General features: G+C 39.3%; 1 protein-coding gene and 1 pseudogene across 6 annotated transcripts in view; one reads left to right on the top strand and one right to left on the bottom strand.

The window, feature by feature from the left end:
- BBX (BBX high mobility group box domain containing) overlaps nucleotides 1-20,839 on the top strand; it is a 284,140-nt gene that overhangs the window by 148,823 nt on the left and 114,478 nt on the right. The window lies entirely within an intron of this gene.
- Nucleotides 5,131-5,865, bottom strand: LOC124527021 (60S ribosomal protein L23a-like; annotated as a pseudogene).

Here is a 20,839-nt window from a genome sequence, read left to right as displayed (position 1 = left end):
AACGTTCATTCTTCCAGGTTTTTTATTTTATGGTTGTGCATATATTAGCACATATTTATACTGTCTTTTCATAAAAAAAGAAATTCTTTTTTTATGTCCCATTTAACCTGTCCCCCATTTTTTTTTTACCTAAACATCTTTTCAATGCCAATAAAAGTATTTACACAGAATTCTTAGTCACTTAAATTGTGTCTTTTAAACTGTTCTCTCACTATTTATATTTAGGCTTTTCCCCATTCATTCTACCAATAGAAATTTGGAATGCAGAGATATTCCTTTACTTGTAGTATTTACTAACGAGAGCACTGGATTAAAGTGGCATAGATGAGGGGCACCTGGGCGGCTCAGTCAGTTAAGCATCCAACTTCAGCTCAGGTAATGATTTCACAGTTCGTGGGTTCAAGCCTGGGGTTGGGCTCTGTGCTGACAGCCCAGAGCCTGGAGCCTGCTTCCGATTCTGTGTCTCCCTCCCTCTCTCTCTGCCCTTCCCCCACTACTGCTCTGTCTCTCAAAAATAAATAAATGTTAAAAAAATTTTTTTTAAGTGGCATAAATGAACTTTATATTCTGTGATTAATCATTGCGATAATAACAGCAAACCTTCAAGGTGCATATGCACTTTTTATATGCAAGGCAGTACTCTAAGCAGTTTCTGTATATATAATCCTCACCATGTGGTAGACACTGCTACTATTCCTTTCTAATAGATGAGATGCCAAGGCACAGAAAAGTTAGGTTACTTTTTTGCCCCAGGGCACACAGTTAATAATCTGTTGATCCAGGTTTATTAATCCAGGGAAAAAAAAGAGAGTCCACACTGTTAACCTTTATACCAAACCACACAAAGCACTAGATACAGACAAAGTAGAGTTTAGCAGGGTAGTATGGGATTTCTTTCAAAGCTGAATTTATTTTTAAGGTTAAAAAAAAATAATGACTATAGATTTATATGGTTCCTGTAAAATCAGTATTACCAGAATTTCTTACTGAATGTACTCCTGCAAGTTTTTTAAAGTTTATATAGATTATAGTCTTGCTACACAGCAGATGTCTTATTTTGTAAGGATGACTCAAGAGATACATAGTTTTTTAAATTTGTATGGAATTTACAGACCATGGTAATAATTTGATCTTACTTGGAATTTAGGCTCCAGGAGTTTTCTGGGGTTTGATTCAGAGCAGGCTTCTCTGAAAGTGGAAGGTCCATGGCTCCCTCACTCCGGATGGATTTATTTCATGAACATTTATTAAGTACCTAATATGTGGCAGGCACAGTAATGCCACTGGGCATATGCAGATGAATACAGTGTAGCCTCTTTAAGAAGTACCTAATATGTGGGGCCTGGGTGGCTCAGTTGGTTAAGAGTCAGACTCCTGATCTCAGCTCAGGTCATGATCTCATGGTTCTTGAAATTGAGTCCCCCATTGGGCTCTGTGCTGACAGCACAGAGGCTGCTTAAGATTCTCTCTCTCCTTTCTCTCTGCAACTTCCCCACTCATGCACTCACTTTCTCTCAAAATAAATTATTAAAAAAAAAAAAAAAAAAAAAGAAGTACCTGATGTATGGCCAGCAGCATTGAAAAGATCCCAGGAGCAACAGACTTCTTGATTACTTGCTTTTGGATTGTGTCTTTATGAAATGGAAAAACTAAACCAAACAGGTTAATAAATGAACAAACAAAAACAAGATGTCAGTACAGTCCATGCTTTCTCTTTCCTCTGAACTTGTCATGAGGGAAATCTATAAAAGCTCTTATCTTGATGTCACATGCTTAAAATTCCTCCATGAAGAATAAGCCATTAAAAACTACTCTTTCCTGGGGCACCTGGATGGCTCAGTCAGTTGACGGTCTGACTTCGGCTCAGGTCGTGATGTCATAGTTGGTGAGTTTCAGCCCCACTTCGGGCTCTGTGCTGACAGCTCAGAGCCTGGAGCCTGCTCCGGATTCTGTGTCTCCCTCTCTCTCTGCCCCTCCCCAGCTCACGCTCTGTCTCTCAAAAATAAATAAAAATGTTAAAAAAAAAAATTACTCTTTCCCAAAACCATTTTTTAAAGAATGAGTGTTAATTTATTGTGACTTGATCCCATTGTCTCATGGAACAGCCCAGTCTATGACAGCCTGGAGGAGCTGGAATGAGCATTTTATTTTTTTATTTTTTATTGTTTTGTTATGTTTAGTTTTGAGAGAGAGAGCGCGCGCGCGCGCGCGCGAGCGGGGGAGGGGCAGAGAGAGAGGGAGACACAGAATCTGAAGCAGGCTCCAGGCTCTGAGCTGTCAGCACAGAGCCCAGCGCGAGGCTAGAACCCACAAACTATGACATCCTGACCTGAGTTGAAGTCGGATGCTCAACCGATTGAGCCACCTAAGTGTGGAATGGGCATTTTAAAGGAGAGAGTCTGGTAGCAATGAAAAGTTCCAGTGAGAAAGTCAAGCCCAAATCCCAGGGGTCAAGGAGGGCTGGAAGGAACAAGTCTGTACCAGAACATAGTTCAGGGTTTCAGGTGCGTTTGGCTGAGCCCATAAGTATGGCTGTGGCCAGAAGGCAGTCAGACATTGACAAGTGAGTCCCAATTTTTGATGATGGAGGACGGAAGAGGCCAAACCTTGCTCACTGGCCACGTGGGCAGTTTGGATTGTAGAAAGGTCTGGAAAAGTTGTTTACAGTGCACAGTTGAAGGGTGGCATAAATGAGCACATCTGACTTCCCTGTTTAACTAGATCTATCTCTGAGTGGACTTATTTACCATCTCAAAGAGTATCTCTTCCCAAATTTTTCAGAAGCCTAGGCTTTCTAAAAAGAAGATGAGGAGTACAAGAGGCAGGAGACACACAAAAAGCAAGGGTGAAGTGCTTTCCAGTTAAAATGAGAATGTTGATTGGTTTGACTGGTGACAGAGCCAAATGATGACAGCTTTAGGACATGTTGCACCTGCCAGCAGGAGGCTGGGTTTTCTTTCAGAAACCACTAAAACGATGATTTGTGTAATATTTACAGGAGACATTTGTGATTCTATTGAATTCCTAGAACTTGCTATTCCAGTTTTTTAAAGGCCCCTTCAGGTGTCGGTGGGTCCTACAGAACATGCTGCACAGGTAAATAAGGGACGCACTCATGGCTCAGCTTCCTCACTAAGTGATTATTCAGCTCTTATATCTAATTAAAAAAAGTACAGATTTACAGTTCCAGATAATCTTTCATTAATTGAACAAGTTGGATCTTTGTTGCTCTTCTGGAAGTTTTAGATTTGCACCTCATGTTTTATAGGTGCCTGTTAGCTCTGCTTTGCTTGGCTGACCAGAAGGCCCTAAACTTGCAAAACTATTTCATACTTAGTTTTGGAGTGTGTATCTATACATGATTCCTCCCTTATTGTAGTACTTTTCTAAAGTAACTAAGTCGTGGAAGCATGATGGTATTACAAATAAATAAGGTTTTAGAAACCTATTTTTTTAAGTATTTTGAGAGAGAGAGTGTGTGCAGGCATGAGTGGGGAAGGGGCAGAGAGCATGGGGGAGAGAGAATCCCAAGCAGGCTCTGTGCTGTCAGTGTCAGCGCAGAGCCCAACACGGGGCTCGGTGTCACCAACCATGAGATCACGACCTGAGCCAAAATCAAGAGTTGGATGCTTGACCAGCTGAGCCACCCAGGTGCCCCTAGAAACCAGTTTTAATAAGGCAAACTGATTTAGATAGTTCATAGGTAATCAACGCAAACAAGACATCGAATATTAACAGGAATAGAAGTTTTATGACATTAGGATTATAAATGACCAGAGGTCACATAGAAAGTATTCAGTTGGGGGCACCTGGGTGGCTCAGTCGGTTGAGCGTCTGACTCTTGATTTCAGCTCAGGTCATGATCCCAGGGTTGTGGGATCGAGCTCCACATTGGACTCTGCACTGAATATGAAACCTGCTTAAGATTCTCTGTCTCTCCTTCTGTCCCTCTCTCATGCTCTCTCTCAAATAAAAAAAAGAAAAAAATATTCAGGCTAGTCAAGAATACCTTATGAATACAGTGTAGGCAAGCCTTTCACATTCCTGGGAATGGGAGGCTTGCGTTGGGGTGATGGTGTTGGTTACTGTAGTCATTGAGGGATAAACCCAGTGAAGCTGGTTTTTCTGGGAGTTTAAATTACCTTTAAAATGTGATTTTTAAAAATTGATTCATTTATTCATTCATTCATTCATTCATTCATTTTGAGAGAGGGAGAGAGAGAGAGAGAGATGGTGGGGAGGGGCAGAGAGAGAGGAAGACAGAGAATCCCAAGCAGGCTGTGCGCAGTCACACACACACACACATGATCTGTGACCTGAGCTGAAATCAAGAGTTGGATGCTTCACCAGCTGAGCCACCCAGGTGCCCCTATGTGATTTTTTAAATATATTGGGCTCATTTAGAGGACTGATTCTTAACTAGGGAGTCATACCACCTCCCAGGGAGTATATGGAATTTGTGAGACATCATTTATCTCAGATTGGGGGATGCTACCTCCTGGGGTTGAGGGTTGGGGTGACAGGAAGGGGTAGGAACTTGAGATGTATGTTGACTCAGCAGTGAGTGAAACAGTCTTGCCTAGTAAAGAATGGTCTCACCTGGAGTCTCAAAAACTTCCTCACTAAGAAATGCTGATTTAGAGTATAGGATATTCCTGCAAGTTAAACAGAACAAGATTAGTAACTGGAAGTCTCTGCTCTTTGGGCTCTGAGGATGCATGCCCCATGCATAAAGAATAAGAGAGGTGGTACTGCAGTCCTGTAGAAATTCTGGAGATCTCTGCACTCACTGTTTTGTTAAGGTAAATCGTCTTATGGGTAGTTTTACTCAGTTGCTTAAGTGAGGGTAAATTTTATTTCCTTAGTCACAGTGTAAAACTAGCAACAGGGGGGCTATATATATAAGTAATAAAAAGACAAAATAAAATGATAGACATTCATCATTCTTTGCAACAGTACAGTGTCATGAAATCCAAAAGATAATTAGTAGTTAGGGAGGAAAAATGAGGTTTTAGATAGATGATAGGTACACACACACACACACACACACACATTTGGTTTATTTTTATTTTGTTTTTTTTTTTATGGTGAAAAAAAATATATGTTTAGATTTAGCCAGCTGGACTCAGTTTAGATTATCCCAATTTTGTTGGCAACATCCAAAGCATCATAGTTGGGAGCCAGTTGAACATATGCTTTCTTTTCTCCATTGGGCCTGATGAGAGTGTTGACCTTGGCCATGTCAATATCTTAGAGCTTCTTTACAGCCTGTTTGATCTGGTGCTTGTTGGCTTTGACATCCACAATGAACACAAGTGTGTTGTTGTCTTGTATTTTCTTCATGGCTGACTTGGTAGTCAGGGGGAACTTGATGATGGCATATTGGTCAAGCTTGTTTCTCCTGGGGATGCTCTTTTTTTTTTTTTTTTTTTTTTTTAATTTTTTTTTTTTTTCAACGTTTATTTATTTTTGGGACAGAGAGAGACAGAGCATGAACGAGGGAGGGGCAGAGAGAGAGGGAGACACAGAATCGGAAACAGGCTCCAGGCTCCGAGCCATCAGCCCAGAGCCTGACGCGGGGCTCGAACTCACGGACCGCGAGATCGTGACCTGGCTGAAGTCGGACGCTTAACCGACTGCGCCACCCAGGCGCCCCCTGGGGATGCTCTTTTGAGGATATTTGGACTGCCTTTGGAGACACAGTGTTTGGGGCTGTCGGAATGTGGGTGACATGCAGATCTTTTTTTTTTTTTTTTTGTTATGATTGTGGACGCCTTTCAGCACTGCTTTCTTGGCCTTCAAAGCCTTTGCTTTGGCTTCGGCTTTGGGAGGGGCAGGGGCTTCCTTCTTTGCCTTTGGTGCCATCTTCGTGAAAGGGCTATGAGTTTTTCTTTTATTTTTTATTTATTTATTTATTTTTTTAGTTTTTTCTTGAGAGACAGACAGAGACATAGTACAAGTAAGAGAGGGCAAGAGGGAGAGGGAGACACAGAATCCAAAAGCAGGCTCCAGGCCCCGAGCTGTCAGCACAGAGCCTGACGCAGGGCTTCAAGTCACACACTGCGAGACCATGACCTGAGCCAAAGTCGGACGCTCAACCGAATGGGCCACCCAGGCGCCCTGAGGGGTTTTTTTTTAAGGCAGATGTTGAATAAATTCATGAAGATGTTAGGAACATGGGTGGATTGGAATAGAGTTGAAGGAAGGAAATGATTTCAGGTGTTAGCAGTCTTTCTTAAGGAAGGAACACTTACTGGTTTTCTTTCAGTGTTTTGCATTCTTGATAGATTACAGATCATTCCCTGTGATTTCTCAGATATTTGTCTCCAAGGTTAGTTATTTCTAGAACAGTTCATTCATGTATTTATCACTTATTGAATGCATTCTTAGTATATAAACATGCGAATCAAGTGTGAAAGACAAACCTGCAAACATAAAAATTTCAGTCCAAGGTGAAAATGTCATAGTAGCTATATGAATAAAATACTACGGGGGCCAAGGAATGCACTCTAGCAAATCAACTTTTAGCCTTTGATCACAATATGGAAATCACGTAAGTTACCTGCAAATGAGACAGAGCAATGTTTCTACTGTCTCACTAGACCCAGAACATTGACTAATGAGTTAGGATAACTGGTATAAACAGAGAATGGAATTTGTAGATTCACTTTTAATTTGGATATGATATATGGAGAGTCTGCTTTGTTTCTGTGTATGTAGTCAAGTATATGCTTCACTTCTTAATACTCAAACTATAAAACCTTCTACAGTAATTGAATTACAGACCAAAAAGGCCCATTTGCTATAGTTGCAGTTATTATGTAGTGAAGCAGTTAATTTTGAGCAAGTGTGAAAAAATGTCACATGGTCACAGACAGGATGAGAAAGAGAAAATGGCTTTCCACTGCAGTGTATTGATTGGGTACCTCAGAAGCCTGCCACTTTGTTCTCTATTAAATTACACTTAACATATTTGATTTTAAAATAACTCATACTGGCTTTCTTTTTTGTTTATAAAATTAACATGTCAAAAACACTGAAAAACACAATGTCAAAATAAAAATCCCCCTCAATGCATATACAGCTTCATATCCATTGTGAACATTTTGCTCCTTATTCTTCCAATATTTTTTCTAGGCATGGATACAGTTTCACAGTTTTGTTTTCTTCTAAATTAGAATTGTGGAGTATAAATCTTACTCTGGGTGTATTTAAGGAAAATGTTTTTTCACTCATTGATTTTATGATCTTAATTCCCAATGTCCTTTCTTGTTAGTGTTTCCTTCCTATTAAAAAAAATTTTTTTTAATGTTTATTTTTGAGAGGGAGAGAGTGAGAATGAGTCAGGAGGGCAGAGACAGAGACAAAATTCAAAGCAGGCTCTATGCTGTCAGTGCAAAGCCCGACATGGGGTTTGAACCCCCATGAACAGTGAGATCATGACCTGAGCTGAAGTCAGACGGTCAACCCGTCAAGCCTCCCAGGCACCCAGTTTCCTTCATATTGTAGTGTTTCATATGTATTTCACAAAAATGGCACGATTCAGGGTTTGGTATCCTGTGGAGTTGTACATTTTATGAATGTATACTTCTTTATGTGTTCCCTATATGTCTGTAAAATCACTGCCATTTGATAAGGTTTCCTCTTTCAGGGAAAAGAAAATAGCTCTTTTGTTAGAGTGGAAAATCTTCAGAGTATTTATAAAGATTTATTTATGCCAACATTTGCCTGATGCTGACAGCGTGACACTTTGGGTTATCATTCTTTCCTTCTGCTTCCTAGGACATCACTGCAGATGCTGTGAGTGTCCACGTGTTCACATGCCCAGGTGGTTCATGCTCCTTTTTGAAGCTAAGCTAGCAGTCGACCAGCCAAGAATATACTAAGTGCTGGCTCTATGGATCAGCTTCAGAAGTTAGATTTGGCTTTTGGGGACATGTTCAAACAAAACTGTATTTTCCGAGAGCATGAAATACTGTACTGTCCAAGTGCAGATCCAGTTTTCTAATACCTATCAGTCTGTCAGCTCTGAACTTAAAGAGAGTCTGGGTATGTGCATGTGTGTGCACGCACATACATGTGTTAACTTTAAAAGCATAGTTCTGGGGCGCCTGGGTGGCGCAGTCGGTTAAGCGTCCGACTTCAGCCAGGTCACGATCTCGCGGTCCGGGAGTTCGAGCCCCGCGTCAGGCTCTGGGCTGATGGCTCAGAGCCTGGAGCCTGTTTCCGATTCTGTGTCTCCCTCTCTCTCTGCCCCTCCCCCGTTCATGCTCTGTCTCTCTCTGTCCCAAAAAATAAATAAACGTTGAAAAAAAAAATTAAAAAAAAAAAATAAAAAAAATAAAAGCATAGTTCTTTTCCATGGAGGATTTTCTTTTCCTTATTGCCCAGGAAAATTCTAATACCGTAAAGGGGGCTTTTCACCTAGGATTACAAATCTTCCTTAGGATTCAGTTAGACGCTACTGTTAGTCTTTACCTATTGAGCTTTAAGGACTGTTCGTTATTGAAGACCAGAGCTTCCCCCATAATTTTGTCATGTCCGTGTTTCTTGTTTTCTTTTTGTATTAAAAGACCCACAAGCAATAGCTGTGGAAATTAAGGAAAATATTTTTTGAATAAACGATACAATGCTGTGCTGTTCATCTTCCCTATTTGTTTAAAATGGAACATAGTAGACACTAGGGATATTTTTAATGTCTTAAAAATAGGCTTGTTTCATTATCAGAGCTACGTATTATTATTAGATTTTTGTTGTAATAGGAAATGGTGAAAGGTCAAGAGTAGATCTCTATTTTAAAATATGAAACTTCAACTCTGTTTAGGTTTAAGGTCCTCAAAAATATCTCTTACAGTTGCAGTATACTTTCAGTGAGATAATAGAACAGTTCCTGTTTCAGGAGCTGCTGAATGACTCTCCAGGACTGTGTGACATCACACAGTCGGAATTGAGAGGCTCTGCCAGGGGGTCAGATGGGTGCTGTGGCTGAGAAGTTCTTACCTCGTCATAGCCGGCAGCAGCGGTGGCAGAGCCTAAGCAGCTACTTCTAGGCTGACAAATAAAGCTAATAATTCATGATTGAATTTTAGGGAACATTTTTTCCCCATAGTTGGGAGTGGGGTGCCTAACTGAACTATTAATGTCTGCTGTGAACAGTGAGAAAAATGCTTTTCTGAGATCAAAGACAGATACTGTATTTGGAATTTGTTCAAGAAGAATAACTTTGCAAGTACAAATATACTTTTAACTGCAGAATTTTGTTATCTGTCTTCAAAGGAGAACTGCTTGTTGATAGTTAGGCCACTTCCTGCCTTTCATCTTTTTTTCTGTCTGTGGACAAAGGAAAAAAAAAAGCAGCTCTGTAGTAATGACAATCCTTTTTTATGAGTTGTTTTAAAACAGAGACAACTGAATTAGCTATTTTAGAAAGTACAGTTGGCTCTTGTAGAAATGCAGTCCTAATTCTGTGGTAGGGTCACTACAAATGGCTTTCAGATAACTTCCTGTCAGATCAGTAGAAGAGGTCAGCAGTATAATCTATAGAGAAACTGGAGAGTGGAAAATAAGAATTTATAAGCTTTCGGAGCCAGGACCTTCGGTAGACTGACAGGAGGCTGCCAGAATGGAGAAGCAAGTTTTAAGAAATAAGAAACCCTTCTAACGGGAGACAATATCTGACAGAAAATAGACACTGATTTGTCAGCTTGACAGGTTCTTGTTCTTGGAATCAGCATGAAGCTACCTTGAACCACGTAACTAGAGGGTATTTAATCTGGTATTTGCTGAAAGGGACGTCGAGGGCCGCAGTTTGCGGCAACATTAGGCTAGTTGCAGCGTCACACTTGAACAGCCTAAGCAAGATGATTTTTCTGAATAAAATGGAAGGAAGGGAGGAAAGGGGGGAAAACCCATCCAGGGTTGAAACTCATCTGAGTTTGCTGAAAATTACATGTAAAAGACACACCATTCCCTCTCTTCCTCAGCCTTCATTTTTCTTCATCAACTCCTGCCAATGCTGCATCTGTAAGAGGATAATACAGGCTACCATGCCTGAGTAATGGACCCTGATTTCCACCCTTCTGATTGCCCACTGTCTGCTCCAAGTAATGCCTTGCAGGAATTCTCGGTGTCCTTGAGCACTCTAATGTTGTGTTTGGGCAAAAGTTCCAATAACCAGAGAATCCTTCATTCAACTTTTCAGATTTTTATCTTTACTGATTTTCAGTTGAAACTCTCAATGCATGATTTTGCTCTCCTACATTTTGTGGCCATAAGGCCTCTTGTTGGTATGTATTTTTTTTTCCCTTGAGATATTTTATTCTTTAAAATAGTAAGGAACCTGGAGAATTGTAAATTGCCCTCAAAATAGATCATTTTTTGCCTTCTCCATTCTTCAGTGACTTCTCTCATTAGGATAATAGAATAAAATTGCCTTTTAGAAGCTTTTCCTATATTGATCTAGTTCATTTCAGAGGCTGAAAGTGGAGGAGAAGAAAGAAACCAAGAGGTCATTCTGTATCTTATTGTAAATAAATGTGGCAATTTTGAATTTTAAAAAGAGCAGTTTACCCATTTGTCTTAATAATACAACTTCAAAGCAATCAGATGTTTGTAATTTAGTACAAAAAAAAAAGTAATGAAACAACACCAATAATTATTTGCTCAAAAGGGACCCAAACTTTATACCAACTCAGAGAGTAAGAACATTTTAGTTTTAAACTTAAGCTCTTGTGGACTTAGTTTTATAGATCTTTAAATTGATGGGGTTGCACTCTGATTTCTAAGTCCCTTTCAGCTCTGATATTGTGCGGTTTCATTAGTGAACACAAATTTATATTTCATAGAATTCCAATATCTAGAAATAGCCATGAGAACCCTTCAGGTTTGCTTCTCTTTGTTTTAGAAATAGTAGAGTCCAATTTTAATATACGAATAACTGATGATGCTTCCCCCCCCCCCCTTTTTAATGCATTCTGAAGAATTTCATCTTTTTGGTGTTTGGTACTAGGCAAGTGACTTCTGACTGCAGGATGTTTAGGGAGCATTCCAAACAGGTACTAGAGTTACAGAATCCCCAAAGCTAGCTAGTGGTAGTTGCTCAGATCCTGTTATGTTTATGAAAGAAGTAGTTAAAGCCACTGCATACTCCTCTCCACCCCCAACACACTTTGCTTTATCCCACCCAGTTCAGGGGATTTGAAATAATAGAGGAGAAATTAGAATTTAGGGTTCCATGTAGCTGTTTGGTTAAATGAATTATGAAATTTTGGAAACTTAGTATAACATGTACTCCAGTATATTATTTGGGGAATACTAAATAAAGCAAAGCTCGGTTGTAAAATACTTAACCAATCAGGCAAAGAGTGGAGAAAAAAAATCACCCAACAAAATATGTACCTGGTTTCTGTTTGTTAATATTTACTTGTTACGTAGAAGTCATTAAATGAACTCAAGGATATGTAATACTATGACCCTTATAAACTACCAGTGCAATGATTTAATTGTAGTTCAGGCTCATAATGCTAATTAAAATGAAGTTAAACCCTGCTGAGTCACTTTAGCAGTCCATGGTGCATGGCACTTGAAAAAGAAAATCACAAGTTAAAGCTGACAAAAGGTAATCGTAATGTGTTTTACCTCTGAGCCCCCTGATCTTCAGAAGACTTAACAGGAGACTTTTTCATTGAATCCCATTTTTAAAAAAAGTACTGCAGCAATTGCCAGGTTTACTATTAGCCCGCCTGCTTCTGTAGCCACCCACATGTAGCCAAGAAGCATTGAACATTAGTGTACTATGGCAGCCGGCCCACTCGAGTCTGAGCCCTGGTGTCCAGTGTACTAGTTCCTTAGGTGTGTTACCGCAGGCAGTCTCCCCACCAAGCCTCAGTTGCCTTATCTGTAAATGTGCATTATTATGGTTCCTACTCCGCAGAGTTGTTTTGAGGATTAAGTGAATTAATGATTATAGTTAGAATAGGACCTTAAGTCAAGAAATCAAAACATAAAAGGCATATTTAGCCTCACTATTCTCTGTGCTTTGTTCTACGTGAAAATTCTATTTTCAGTTTTAAACTACAAGTCTTACAATCAAAATGCACTTCACTAAATTGAAATTAAATTTCTGAAAAAGAAGTGTTTATTATTGTTTCTTTAAATGGCGTTTTTAACTTTGTAAATTCAAAATATGAAGTATAACGTATTATTATGATGACTTCTAATACTATAAATATGTAATTTTTAGGTAGAAAAGTTTTTTTGAACTGTTCTGGAAGATAGGTGTTGAAAGCATAGTAACAGTAGTTGGCTGGACTTGGTGCAGTGAATAATTGAGCACTTTGATTTGTCACGGACAGACCCCTTTGTCTGCTCTTCAGGTGTGGGGCTCTTGGAAGTCCCCATTTATCTTTCCATCATGAAGGAGCTCCGCAGTGGTCCAGCTAGTTCCCCTCTTGGCACATGAATGGTTTGGATTGATGTAAAGTGGCCAGGATTTAAAGGCCCACATTTGGCCACATTTATTACCTGTCTGAGCTGAAGATTGTAGTGTTCAGATTTTTCAGTGTCCTAGGCAGAGTTTTGCTCCAAGTGTGGCTCCTGTGATTCCTAATAAATGCAAAAGTAGGGAAGGTGGTTTGATCCTGTCAACCTGTTATCAGCCTATTAGTGATGTGAACCTTTTACTCTCCAAAAATTTAACTCCTTCATTATAAAAAACACACTGAATTATTTATAAAGTAATTACTAGGGGGCTTCATGGCCTTGATTTGAAGCTATTAGAAATTGACTTTTTCTTTTAAGGAAAAAATACTTATCCCGTACACTTTCTAAAAAGATATTGGTAGAGTTTTATTGAAACATTAGAAAATTTAATTTTTTCTGGGGCGCCTGGGTGGCGCAGTCGGTTAAGCGTCCGACTTCAGCCAGGTCACGATCTCGCAGTCCGGGAGTTCGAGCCCCGTGTCAGGCTCTGGGCTGATGGCTCAGAGCCTGGAGCCTGTTTCCGATTCTGTGTCTCCCTCTCTCTCTGCCCCTCCTCCGTTCATGCTCTCTCTCTGTCCCAAAAATAAATAAACGTTGAAAAAAAAATTTTTTTAAAGAAAATTTAATTTTTTCTTATTGTGGGATTCTAAGAAAGCACATAAAAAGTGTTTAAAATATTGGGGCTTCTGGGTGGCTCAGTTTGTTAAGCGTCTGACTTCCACTCAGGTCATGATCTCACCGTCCATGAGTTCGGGCCCTGTGTCGGACTCTGTGTGGACAGCTCAGAGCCTGGAGCCTGTTTCAGATTCTGTGTCTCCCTCTCTCTCTGCCCCTACCCCACTCACTCTCTGTCTCTCTGTCTCTGAAAAATGAATAAACCTTAAAAAAAAAAAAAGTTTTTAAAATATTAATAGTTAAAAAACAACATAGTGAAGATACACAAAATTCGAATTGTATTCAATTTCTAAAGTATAGAATTTATACTATATATCATATAGGTATATATATGTTAATGAATGGTGGAAGGGGATTGGCATAAACTGAGAAAAACAACGTAGGGGGAAATGCATAAAACAGCCGTTGAAACTTTTTTAAGCCCACAAATACTAGCGAGAAATTGTCATCAGTGTAAAGGCTGTGTGAGGGCTGTGAAAGCTGATTTACTGTGTCTTCCTGGTAGGAGGTGAGAAGGGGGAACGGAGGCCCATGTACAGGAGGGAGGTGGTGGGCTCTGTGCTACAGGCTGGCCACAGCTGAAGATATCAAGGTAAAATCAGCAGAGTGGTATAATGGGCCTTCAGGGTCATCTAGAACAACTTTCCAATGCTGAAGGCCTTCCACAGTTTTCCTACTCTGTCAATTGCTAATTTTGTCCTTAAATAGACCTGATATGAAGGTGAAAGCCAGGGCTTGATGCTGGGTACCTTCAGTCCCAATCAGTTACTGTCATTGGTCTTCTAGTTCCCTGCTTCTCTCCATGTAGAACGAGTATGAGAAGCATGAGAAGCACGGTTTTACACCACACCTCTCTCAGATCATCTTTGACCAGTTCCTTATGAATACCAACACCATTCCAGTTCTGTTCTCCCGTAAGCATCATTTTCCCATAAAGTCCCACCAATTCTTCTTAAGTCAAACCTGAGATTTCAGGAATGGCCGGCCACCTGACTCCCTCCCAGCTGTGTCATCCTGTGGTACATTGCAGACCCTACCCTGGCCTTAAATCATGACAAGGATCTGACTAATTTTTTTCAGGAGCTTTTCAAATGGCTATTTTTGTGATGCCCAGAGTAAGAGAAGCCAGGTCAGAGTTGACCAAAGGTGCAGTGACAGGAAGCTCCCCAAACCTGGAGTTCACCCCTGGCTGTGTCCTTGTTGATGGGAATGAGTTCAGCCATTAGTTTAAAGTTAACAGTGGGACAAATTGGGGTCATCAAAGTGAGTTAAGAGAATTGCCTCAATTCTTAAATGGCTTTTGTAATTGCCAAGAATCTGAGTGTTAAGAATGTCTTATTATTATTATATACTGTCTATTCCCTGATGGTTTGGACTGCATTTGTTGCACTCTATTACATGCTGTCTAACTCCCAAATTGTTTCATTATTATATAGACTCTACCTTGCCATTAAGTCCTTTATTGGCCCAACTCATCTTTCATAATCAGTGTCATCTCTCTTAATACTAGTCCATTAATAGGTCCTTAAAAGATTGACTTGGGATCAGGAAGTCTCCTTCTGGCAGCTACATAAGAGCTGTAGGAATCTGCCCACCTCTCAAGTACTGATTTGGTAGTTCTCAAATCCCAACTGATTTGGTAGTTCTTGCTGGGAGAGCTCAGCAAGCAGAATTTTTTCAATGAGCCTTGCCTTCCAGTTTGAGAAATGCTATAATGGGATATAGATAATGTGTCTGACATTTGCTGTTCAATTGTGATTTTTAATATGCACCAGACAGTGACAGGTTTTATTTACCTTTTTCCTAAAATCAGGGTGATAAAGCATATTTTATTTATTCCAGTTGGTTCTTTTTCAAATTCTTGCCCAAACTTTTTTCTCAAAGTCTATTATTACATATTTTTAAAATATATATTATTGCATATTTTTAAAAAACCAGTAAATACTTGGGCATATGCATAAGGACTTTTTTTTTGTTCTAAATATGTTCTGAATTACTGCTTGTGCTTAAAAATCTGTGTGGCAAACATGGGAAGTTGTGTGCTGCTCTGGGATTATATGGCAGATTTGTAGTACCCTTCTGTTACATGTGTTGCATATGGAAATGACAAGCTTTCATGATACCTGTGAAACTGTAACCTGACTATTGTATTCAGTGCAGAATGCTGAAGTTAGTTGGAAATCATGTTGTTTGTTTCACCCTGTCTTTCAGAATAATTTGATGGAGTTGCATGTGCTGTCCATCAATAAAGCATATTTGTTTTGAAAGACACAGCACTCAGGGCTGTCAGTCATAACGACTTCTGAGAGCCCGTTAGGAGCTGTAACAATAATATTTACAAAATGCAAAGTGAAGAAAAGTACACTGAGTCACAGATACACATGCTTTCTTGTGCCCTGATTCTCCCCTCCCACAATGTATTTAGTGTGGCTAAATCCATATGAAAGACGATTTGGAAATATGAATGGAAATTTGGGAATTCTCTAGCTAAAGTAAATACCAAGAGACTAATTAAATGCTAAAAAGGTTTGTAAATCAATTACCTTTCCTTCTATATAAATATATTGATTAAAAAATAAAATCAGTGATACAGTTAGATGGAAGAAAATACCTGTATTTTGGGATTAAAGTTCAGAGTTCTTAGGCTTGTCCTTGGTTTACCCCTTAATGGCATTGGGAAGATTATGTAAGTATCTCTGAGGCTCCTCTCACTCAGCTGTAAAATGGGCATAATTATACTCACTTCTTAAGACTGTAGAATGTTAAATAAATGAATGTGTATAGTAAAAGCTTTGCAAATCACAAAGTGATACATAATGAGAGGTAGCAATTAAAGTAGATTAGGAGGTTTTAATAACTACCAATTTTTCTTACTAGAAAATGTTTAGAACTTATTAATGCAATGTACTCAAAGTCCATATTGTAAAGCGCTTTATTATAAAAATCAAAACGGAATTTCTTAGATATGTCAATAAAACAACTGCCATCTGGGAAAAAAAAAAAAAAAAAAAAGGTGGGGAGGAAAGCAGTGTGGGCTCATGGGTAGCAGTGTAGCCCCTGGCCAGCTCATAGAGCATGCAACTCTGATCTTGGGGTCATGAGTTCGGCCCCATGTTGGAGGTAGAGTTTACTTAAAAAAAATTTTTTTTTAATTAAGAAAAAGAACTTAATGAGAAATGGTCTTAGTAGAATTAAGAATCTTGCTCAGGGGGGAAAAGATACTAAATTTCAAAAGTTCTTTGTTTAAACTCAGTACTTTACTTCTCTCTGAAATCAGCAAACACAATCCTTAATGATGTAGAAAAGATTTTTAAGTGACTTGTCAGGTTTATATAGTTTATAATTCTTTATAGAGGAGCTTTTGTTTATACTATAAAGCATTACCTTTGTATTTAAATAGGATGCCAGAAGATAAAAATTCGGCCAGCAGAGGGAGATTTATGTAAATTGGGCTGTAGGAAAAATACTCCAAGATGCCTCAGTAAACATGTATCTTGTGGGTAATAATGCCCACTCTCACACTGTGAATAAGAGGAAAACAGAAGGAAGGAGGATACTAAAACGACTCATACTAAAATTTCTGTTTGTATTCTTTCTTGGGTGAATGATAGAAAAATAGAAAAGGAAAAAAGGCAAATGATATACAAATAGAAACTTCTTTTTTGTGTGTGCTAATTCTGTGGTGTGAAGAACTTTTTGAAACAAATGTCATAAAGTTAATACATTTTTTAAAATAAAAACAAGCTTTCAGTACTTGGCACTGAGGTCAGAGCACATTCAGCCCAAACACATTAAAAGAATACCACCTGAAATGAATGTAAAGGGAATGGCTAATGTTCTGAACAGGGCACTGTTCTGACTCTAATTTAGCAAGCAAGTACTTTTGTATCATGCACATTATGTCAGAAAATTGGAATATATTTAAGAAAAAAATTTCACCAGTAGTGAAACAAGTATAAAACACAGTTTTCTTCTTAACTCCAAACAGAAAATATAAATGTATCAAAGTTCCCTATGCATTCTAATTAATTTCCTTAACAAATGTGCAGTTTGATACAGTATCATTAAGTTCACAAATTTTAAGCAATATTTATTAAATACATATTAAAGGCAGTATTCTGAGTATTTGGGAATTTATTATTTTTTAATTTTTTTTTTAAGTTTATTTATTTATTTTGAGACAGAGAGTGTGTACTAGCGAGTGAGCAGGGGAGGGGCAGAGAGAGAATCCCAAGCAGGCTGTGTGCTGTCAGCACAGAATCCCACATGGGGCTCAATCTCCTGAATCGCGAGATCATGACCTGAGCTGAAATCAAGAGTCTTCGCTTAACCAACTGAGCCACCCAGGCTCCCCTAAGTATTTGGGAATTTAAGGATCAGCGACATCCTACATCCTTGTAATGTGTAATCTAGTAAATAATGAGTTACCTCATTTCTAGCATGCCAAAGTGTAACGCAGGTAGGCATTGCAGAAGCTAGGATAAGCTATTTCAATAAATACTATCTATGACTACTAGCATAAGATATATCAATGTTTTTTGTACTTCGGGAAAAATTAAGATTTTTGTTTCATAGCCATTAAAACAGGAGGTTTTGCTTTATTAAGTAAAATAAGTTTAACTGTAACTTAAGTTGTTTGCTGTCTTTTTAGAATAAAGAGCAGTAGCTTAGGAAAAAGAAATTCCAAATAGAGATATCACAGATTGTTGATTTTTTGCTGAACCACAGTTTCTGGGTTTTTTTGGTTTTTGTTATTTTTTATGTTATATTTAGAGAGCAGGATGATGGAAGACATCCAGACTGATTATTATTTTTAAATGAAAAAAAAAAAAACAAAAACTAAGTCATATAAACCAAAGTGAGTCAATCATTTTAGATGAAGTATAATGCATTTAATTTTTTTAAAGTTTATTTATTTTTGAGAGAGAGAGAGAGCACGAGCGAGGAAGGGGCAGAGAAAAAGGGGAGACACAGAATCCAAAACAGACTCCAAGCTTCGAGCTGTCAGCACCGAGCCTGATGTGGGGCTTGAACTCATGAACTGTGAGATCATGACCTGAGCCCAAATCAGACGCTTAACCTACTAAGCCACCCAGGCGCCCCTACTACATTTACTTTTTAAGAATACATGCGATCATTCTTAAAATTTAAAGGGCTGTCTGTAAACTGGTGCACAGAAGATTAATCAATGTTCAGCAATGGGTACAAGAGAATAGGGAATGGATAATTATTTCTCTTGTGAGGTCAAATTATTCGTTACGAGTTATTTTGACATCTGAATAGAAACTATTTCTGAGCAAGTAAAATTGCCAGGTTTTCTGGTTTGGCAGTTTGAGTGTGTTAGTTGATTGGGTGCTGGGAATTTTGGAGCTGGAAGATCTCAGCAGGAAAAAAGAGCAGGGCATAGTGAGGATGAAGTAGAAAAGAAGCGGTGACAATGAGGAGAGGGGACACAATGATAGGAATAGACTGCAGGGAATAGTCCTGGAGCTCATTCATTGAATCAGTATTTGCCCACAGTGTGCCTGGCTCTGTGTCAGGCCCTGAGATGCCGTGGTGAACATTATATAGCCTCTGTTCTCTGTTACAGTCATTTGGGATATAAAGAAGAAAACAGGCCCCTTCATTGTGGCTTATTGAGTGTAAGGTGTTTGAGGACTCACGGGGAGCATCTCTCTCAGACTAGAAAGGGCCAACAGGCCTGAGGTAAGATCCAACCTAAGCCCCGAAGCAGGATTGAGTCCCATTGCAAGGAGACACTTGTGCGCATGCTGAGAGGTCAGAGGCCATGGCAAATTCCAAGTGATGGCATGTGGCTCCGTGTAGGCAGAGCTTTTAAAGTGATAACAGAGCAGAGAAACCTGAGCCATAAAAGCAAGCAGGGACCAAGACAGGAACAGTCTTGTGTGTTAAATGAAGGAAGAAGGTTGGACTTTTTCCTGAGAACATTAAAGGACTGTTGAAGAGATTCATGCAGAGCCTGAGCAGACATCTGTGGTGTGGAGAATTGAAGTCAGCACAGCTATAGTCCGGAAGAGTTGACTGCTGAATCAATGTGGTAGGGCTGAATGAGGAGTGGACCACATACATGAGGCAGAAGGGGCAGAACTTGGTGAGAGGATATCAGGGCAAGAAGGCACTCCAAAGATTTGAATTTATGGTGAGAAAAAAGAGAAATGTCTGTGTGTTCTGGAGGTTTATGTCAAGGGGATGGAATGTCCAGTTCTGTGCACCAGGTTCTGGCATTCTTCCCAGGTGTATATGGTGGAGTCGGAAGCCTGCCCCAGACAAGGTATTTTCTCTGAGAGGCTCAAAATCAAAGGTGTGAGTGCGCATAATAGTGAGGTAGAGAAGCCAGAGCGTGTCTTGAGTTGAAATGAGTTGGAGAGCTTTCTAGGAAATTAATCCTGGGGTTTAGAACCAAGAAGATTAGGAGCCCAGTCAGAAAATAAGGTGCAGGGTCGAGCCCGTGAACAATGTTAGCACCAGGCAAGCCAGTTCTTGGCTGCTAGCTACATGGCCTGGAGTTAGGCAGTCTTCCTGGCTTGATGGCTGGAGGCCACTTTGTACAAACTAAAGAGGACTAGCCAAAGGGAGGAGGGGGATTCAAAGAGTGTTTTAGCCTTGAGATTGTGTAGGAGAAGGTATTAACTAGAAGGAACTGTTGACAGTTTATCAATAGTTCATCAAAGAAAGAAACTGAAAGACTAGTGGCCCAGGGTAGCAGGATAAGAGATTAAAAAGCACGTAATGAGAATGAGAGAAGTTGACCTTGAATCTCTGCCTTTGAGAGAAAATGGAAGAAGAAAGATGCAAGTTTTGGAATTGGTAGACTGAGAGCTTGTGGAGCTTTGGGAGAGCTCACACAAAGACGACCTTCTTGTGAACCAGAAGGCAAAAGCATTTTCTTAGAATGGCTAGCATTGTGGTGGGAAGGACAATAGGGAAAAGTGATGGAATGCCCTGAGGGCAGAAATCCCAGGTTTGAAACCCGGCCCCTCCTCCACGTGCTGACAGAGTGGCTCAAGCATGTTGCTGAAGCTTTGTCATTCTTAATTGCTTCATATATAGTACCTTTCTCTCAGAGTTGTATTGAGGATTAAAGAAGTTATTTCATGTAAAGTGTTTATTAGCCTGTAGCAAACATTCAATAAATTTGGTTATTAGAAGGCAATGTTGTATAATGGGCAGGAACAAGAGATTCTGAAGCTAGACCTCCTGAGTTCAAATACTGGCTCTACCAGTTATGTGCTAACATTGGGATCTTGGACATCATATAATTTACAAACAATGTATGGCTCATTAGATGATCAGTAAATATGTGTCCAACTGCACTGACAGTAAATGAGACTCCAGGAGTTTGTCCTCTTGTGACTCAACTTCTTGCCAGTGTGATTATGTCCTACCCATGTGACAAATGCATATAATAAAAAATCTCGTTAATTTGTAAACTAAAGAGGCAAATTATATGTTCTATGTGATTCAGTTTTTTCATCTGTAAAGAGGAGATAATAATAGTACCTACCTCTTAGGCTTGTTGTGAGTTAAGAGAATTAATATAAAGCTCTTAGTTTCTGGTCTGTAGGAAGCAACATATACAGAAGCATTATGTATATAGAAGCATTTTATATATGCATATATATCTCATTATTACTGTTATCTTCACTCATCATTAATAGGGGTT

The sequence above is a fragment of the Lynx rufus genome, unplaced genomic scaffold (assembly GCF_022079265.1).
Source record: "Lynx rufus isolate CCGP_SWC_20201006 ecotype Redwood Valley unplaced genomic scaffold, mLynRuf1.p SCAF_5, whole genome shotgun sequence".
Taxonomy (NCBI): Eukaryota; Metazoa; Chordata; class Mammalia; order Carnivora; family Felidae; genus Lynx; species Lynx rufus.
The sequence above is the reverse complement of the archived record's forward strand: the minus strand, read 5'-3'. Positions and strand labels throughout refer to the sequence as shown.